Below are 7250 nucleotides of genomic sequence, written 5' to 3'. Positions count from 1 at the left end.
TTGTGGGGGGGGGGGGTTATAAGTAAGGGTTGTTAGTTAAACCGGTGTTTGGTAATCGGTTGTGACTCAGGGTTTGGGTGATTCATTTTCAGGGTAATAATGAATGCCCAATATTAGATGGTGTGTCATATAATTGATTAACAAGACACTTGCTTATATATATTTTCCGTAGAGAATCCGGCGAATTCTCAAGCTGTTCCCGGTATAAGGTGGAGTGGGTGGACGAAGAAGCAGAGGAGCCATTCCTTATCCACAACATCACGCAAGGTACTGGCACTTTTCTTAGCTTCACGCCCTCTCTTGATACAGTCTACATGCATGCATATCAGACGCAGTGACGATATCGAATTATTTCCCATGCTTTCCCATGTTCTGAAATATGATAAAGATAAAAATACGCAATAAGAATAATGCTGATGATTGTGACGATAATCATGATGACGATAATGATAATGCCAATAATGATAATGCTAATGATAATAATGATCATGATGGTGATAAAGATTCAAATATTCTAAAACGCTTCTCCCTCTTTGCAGCCTGTGATCAAGGCTGGAGAACACGACACGTCCGAGTTTCTGGAGACAATGGCCACTAAAAACGAGTGGTTTTGTGAGCGGTAAAGCTACATCAACCACATCTATTCTCTCACTCAAGCGGGCCATGCCGTTGGAACTGCGATCTTCCAGGTGATTGCAGATAGGCTTTAAGTATTTCATGGTGATTTTTACTATTTTTTTTTTTTTGCGTCTATGGTAATTTTAGGAACAGTGCACGTTCGTTCTATTTCCTGTTACTTTATCATCAGGAAATTATATATCCTTGAAGTAATGAACACGACCTTACTTTATATTGATTCCTATACCTCTATATTAGCGATAAAAATCAATTATTAATTATTGTAGTTTAATAAAGTAACGTAAATTTATCACAGTACAGGTCGCCGGCTAATGTTCTACGTGGCTCTTGCTATCCCCGCAGTTTTCACATTCCCCATTGCGTGGGTGTCCAATTATAGCATCGTCTACGCCCTAAAGTTCTTTGCAGGGCTTGCATTTGAGACGGTCAATATGATGTCTTATGTCTCTGGTAGGTGGTTTTCCTTCGTCTATTCTTTTCCTTCTTTTCTTATTTCGTTCTTATATTTTCTTTCTTTCTTTCATTCTTATCTTCTTTATTTTTTCATTTTTCTTTTATGTCTTTCGTTCTTTCTCTGTATTTTGTTTTTCTTCTGCCTGAAGACAATTCGACTTTCCGCAAAACAATTGGGACGTTTTTGTTTTATTTCTAAATTGAATGTTTCCTTTCATTTTCTTTCATACACTAATACAATCACAACAAGAAGGTGCACTAACTTTTTTCCTATTGTTTTCTGTGGCCAAGAAAGTTGGGAATAGAGCCCTCGAGTTCATGTCTGTTATGTCGTCTAGCTATTTCGTGAACTTATTTCCGGAGTACAAACATTGCCAACTTAATTCGTAAGAGATACTTGCCTAAGGATAAAGAAAAAAATTTATACTTTTTTTTTTATTCGTAATAGTTTTCAATTTCTCATTCGTGATAACAAGAGTAGTAAAACTGATACTCAATGATAATGAGGAAGATAATAATGATGATAATAATGATGACAGTGATGATGATGAGACTGATGATGATAGAAATTATGATAATGATAATCGATATTATCATAAAAAATGATTATGATATTAATGGCAATCTTACTGGTTCATAATAATAATGATAAAAGATAAGATGATGATGATAAGAGTGATGACAATAATAACTATAATAATAACTATAATGATAACTATAATAATAACTATAATAATAACTATAATAATAACTATAATAATAACTATAATAATAACTATAATAATAACTATAATAATAACTATAATAATAACTATAATAATAACTATAATAATAACTATAATAATAACTATAATAATAACTATAATAATAACTATAATAATAACTATAATAATAACTATAATAATAACTATAATAATAACTATAATAATAACTATAATAATAACTATAATAATAACTATAATAATAACTATAATAATAACTATAATAATAACTATAATAATAACTATAATAATAACTATAATAATAACTATAATAATAACTATAATAATAACTATAATAATAACTATAATAATAACTATAATAATAACTATAATAATAACTATAATAATAACTATAATAATAACTATAATAATAACTATAATAATAACTATAATAATAACTATAATAATAACTATAATAATAACTATAATAATAACTATAATAATAACTATAATAATAACTATAATAATAACTATAATAATAACTATAATAATAACTATAATAATAACTATAATAATAACTATAATAATAACTATAATAATAACTATAATAATAACTATAATAATAACTATAATAATAACTATAATAATAACTATAATAATAACTATAATAATAACTATAATAATAACTATAATAATAACTATAATAATAACTATAATAATAACTATAATAATAACTATAATAATAACTATAATAATAACTATAATAATAACTATAATAATAACTATAATAATAACTATAATAATAACTATAATAATAACTATAATAATAACTATAATAATAACTATAATAATAACTATAATAATAACTATAATAATAACTATAATAATAACTATAATAATAACTATAATAATAACTATAATAATAACTATAATAATAACTATAATAATAACTATAATAATAACTATAATAATAACTATAATAATAACTATAATAATAACTATAATAATAACTATAATAATAACTATAATAATAACTATAATAATAACTATAATAATAACTATAATAATAACTATAATAATAACTATAATAATAACTATAATAATAACTATAATAATAACTATAATAATAACTATAATAATAACTATAATAATAACTATAATAATAACTATAATAATAACTATAATAATAACTATAATAATAACTATAATAATAACTATAATAATAACTATAATAATAACTATAATAATAACTATAATAATAACTATAATAATAACTATAATAATAACTATAATAATAACTATAATAATAACTATAATAATAACTATAATAATAACTATAATAATAACTATAATAATAACTATAATAATAACTATAATAATAACTATAATAATAACTATAATAATAACTATAATAATAACTATAATAATAACTATAATAATAACTATAATAATAACTATAATAATAACTATAATAATAACTATAATAATAACTATAATAATAACTATAATAATAACTATAATAATAACTATAATAATAACTATAATAATAACTATAATAATAACTATAATAATAACTATAATAATAACTATAATAATAACTATAATAATAACTATAATAATAACTATAATAATAACTATAATAATAACTATAATAATAACTATAATAATAACTATAATAATAACTATAATAATAACTATAATAATAACTATAATAATAACTATAATAATAACTATAATAATAACTATAATAATAACTATAATAATAACTATAATAATAACTATAATAATAACTATAATAATAACTATAATAATAACTATAATAATAACTATAATAATAACTATAATAATAACTATAATAATAACTATAATAATAACTATAATAATAACTATAATAATAACTATAATAATAACTATAATAATAACTATAATAATAACTATAATAATAACTATAATAATAACTATAATAATAACTATAATAATAACTATAATAATAACTATAATAATAACTATAATAATAACTATAATAATAACTATAATAATAACTATAATAATAACTATAATAATAACTATAATAATAACTATAATAATAACTATAATAATAACTATAATAATAACTATAATAATAACTATAATAATAACTATAATAATAACTATAATAATAACTATAATAATAACTATAATAATAACTATAATAATAACTATAATAATAACTATAATAATAACTATAATAATAACTATAATAATAACTATAATAATAACTATAATAATAACTATAATGCGGAAAAGGGGAGCGGATAGGAGATGGGGCGCGGAGAGTGAACAGGGCGTTAGGAGAAGTGGTTTGGAACGTCCAACTACGTCAAACTTAACCTGATCGAATGCCTTCTCGAACAGAATACTACGCTATAAATGTAAGAGTAAGTGCTGGAAATAAACAAATTTGATATCGCATTACAGTGTCAAAAATTAGGGCAGAGTGTGAAACATACCGTGCAAAAGTGTTGTTTGTTTGGTAGTGATTTGCGAAAGACGATGGGTCAAAGCCCCTGAGGGAGAGGGAGGGAGGAAGAGAGAGGGAGAGGGAGGGAGGGAGTGAGGGAGGAAGGGAGGGAGAGAGAGGGAGAGGGAGGAAGGGAGGAGGGAGGGAGGAGGAGGGGAGAGAGGGCGAGAGAGGGAGAGAGAGGGAGAGAGAGGGAGAGAGAGAGAGAGAGAGAGAGAGAGAGAGAGAGAGAGAGAGAGAGAGAGAGAGAGAGAGAGAGAGAGAATCAAACAGACAGACAAACATATAGTCAAAGAGAAAACACAAAATCAAAATGTCTGCGTTTTGCCATAACACGCATGACTTAACCCTTTCCACACTAGACAAAGGTAGCCATAAGGTTTACTAAACACAACCAAACCCGGGAAGAGGATTATCTGACAGCTCATTAACATCAGTCTGTAGCATATCGCACGGCGTACTTAAATGCATGTTAATCCTCAATTAGCGACAAAATTTCACCCCAAAACTATCACACTAAATCATACTCTGTTTCCAATTTTACGCTGATGGCCCTACGCATTTATGTAGCGAGAGTATCAGGGGCGACATTACGGCTTCTTCTTGCGGGAAGCAAGGATGGTTAGGCGTGCGAAAACGAACAAAAAATAGATAAATAATCCATGCCGGGGACATTTTGAAGCTATAACCAGACCTACATCGGGGTAAAAACACCGATGGGGAAGACAAACCAAACCTTGAAGAGGGGAAACGATTTCGGGGGGGGGGGGGGGGGGCAACTGCCCCCTAACCCTTCCCCTTCGAATTGACGCCCCTGGTTGGTATAACTTTTCGTTCGTGCGTGCTTGTTTGTTTCCCCCCTCTCGCTCCATCTCTCTCTCTCTCGGTTTGTTTATAAGCGAGCGTGTGTTTGTTTATTAATTTATCTCTCAGTTTATATACCAAGTACAAGTTTCATGACTGCCACCAAATCCTGTTAACCCAATATCACAACTTTTCCAGGTACCTTCCAGAGTCCCCGCGCTGGCTTTTGTCTCGAGGGAAAATAAGTGAATGTGCCACGACTCTCTTACGGGTATGGCTTTCACTAAGGAAACTTTCATCTATTTATTAACTTGTGTGTATATAAATATATATATATATATATATATATATATATATATATATATATATATACATATATACACACATGTATGTATGTATGTATATATGTATATATATAATGTATACACATATATATATAATATTTTTTTTGGGGGTGGTGAGATAGAAATAAATAAAGATAGATAGAGAGCAAGAGAGTGAAAGATAGATGGAATAAGAGACAGAGAGTGAGTGATAGGTAAATAGGTTGATAATGATCAGGTTTACATAACTTTTTTTCCCGTTTTTGTTATATGGTTCTGGTAGTATTATCAGTTACTCTTAACCTTTTAACTGCCCGGCCCCCCCCCCCCCCCTCCCGCCCTTTAGGAATTCGACCTTCCCTCTACGTCTCCCTTGCATCTGTAAGTAAAATTCCCTCACAAATTTTAAAGAAAATTATAAGTATGTTTTGTTAGTCTTTTTAATGAGTATATATTACTGGCATTACAATTAGACTTTCCTTTATGTGACCATGCTCTCGATTTATATATATAAACACACATATATATATATATATATTTATATACACATAAGTATATATATAAACACACACACACACATATGTGTGTGTGTGTGTGCGCGTGTGTACATAGTTACACCCACACACATCCAGTAACCTCAAAAACAATACCCAGGTAGCCCGCTCGAACCACAAGACCGAAGTCACCCGCGCGCAGTTGGAGGCTGAGCTACGCATACTGTGGAACCGACAGGGAAATGAAGTGTCACTCTTTGAAGTCCTTCGTTACCCGAAGCTTCGCCTGAGGATCCTCATACTCTTATACATGAGGTGAGTGATTTGACTTTATATTTTATATTCTCGTGTTGGGTAGTTGGTATGTTTTTTTAGTTTCTGATTATGTGTTTGTGTATGTTTATGTGTGTAAATGTGTGATGTGTGTATGTGTGTGATTGTTTGTGCGTGTTTGTGTTTCATTTTACACCATTTGTATAGGCTAGGTACAGCTTAAGAACAAAGGCTTAATCATTGGCAGTGGTAGAAGGGTGGCCGATTCTAGGTACTAATGAGAGAAGCTGGCATTTTACTACTTTACTTTACTATTTATTTCTAGTTCCGTAAACTACCAGATGCCTCTCAGCTAAAAAATAAAATTAATACATGATACAGATTTTCAAAGAACACAGGTGCATTGGTTTTAATATGTAGGAGGTATTTATGGTTATGCTCACATAATATCAGCAATTGCTTATGTATATACACCTGCACACACGTATGTGTCTATATCAATGTATATTTATATTAATATATATTCATATATATACATATTGATATACATTCATATATATACATATTGATATATATTCATATATGTATACATATTGATATATATTGATATATATTCATATATATACTTATTGATATATATTCATATATATACATATTGATATATATTCATATATATACTTATTGATATATATTCATATATATACATATTGATATGTATTCATATATATATTTTTTTCTTAACATCCTTTCATTCCACTGCAGGACATAGGCCTCTCTCAATTCACTATTGAGAGGTTATATGGCAGTGTTACCCTTGTCTGATTGGATGCCCTTCCTAATCAACCGCGGTTGGGCGGGCTAACACTTGTGTCAAGGCAGGTGACTTCCCCTGCGACACCTGTGGTTTGACTTCTCATTTTTACGACCCCCGCAACTCGGGACCACGAGGGTCGGACTCAAGTGCTCTAACCACTGGACCATCGCGGCAGTCTCATATATACATACATATACCAACCACCGCTATTTCCCATACATCATCAACATCATTTGGGAGCTAAAGTCG

Source organism: Penaeus chinensis, chromosome 24 (assembly GCF_019202785.1).
Source record: "Penaeus chinensis breed Huanghai No. 1 chromosome 24, ASM1920278v2, whole genome shotgun sequence".
In the NCBI taxonomy this organism is placed as follows: Eukaryota; Metazoa; Arthropoda; class Malacostraca; order Decapoda; family Penaeidae; genus Penaeus; species Penaeus chinensis.
Note: the sequence above shows the minus strand (reverse complement) of the source record.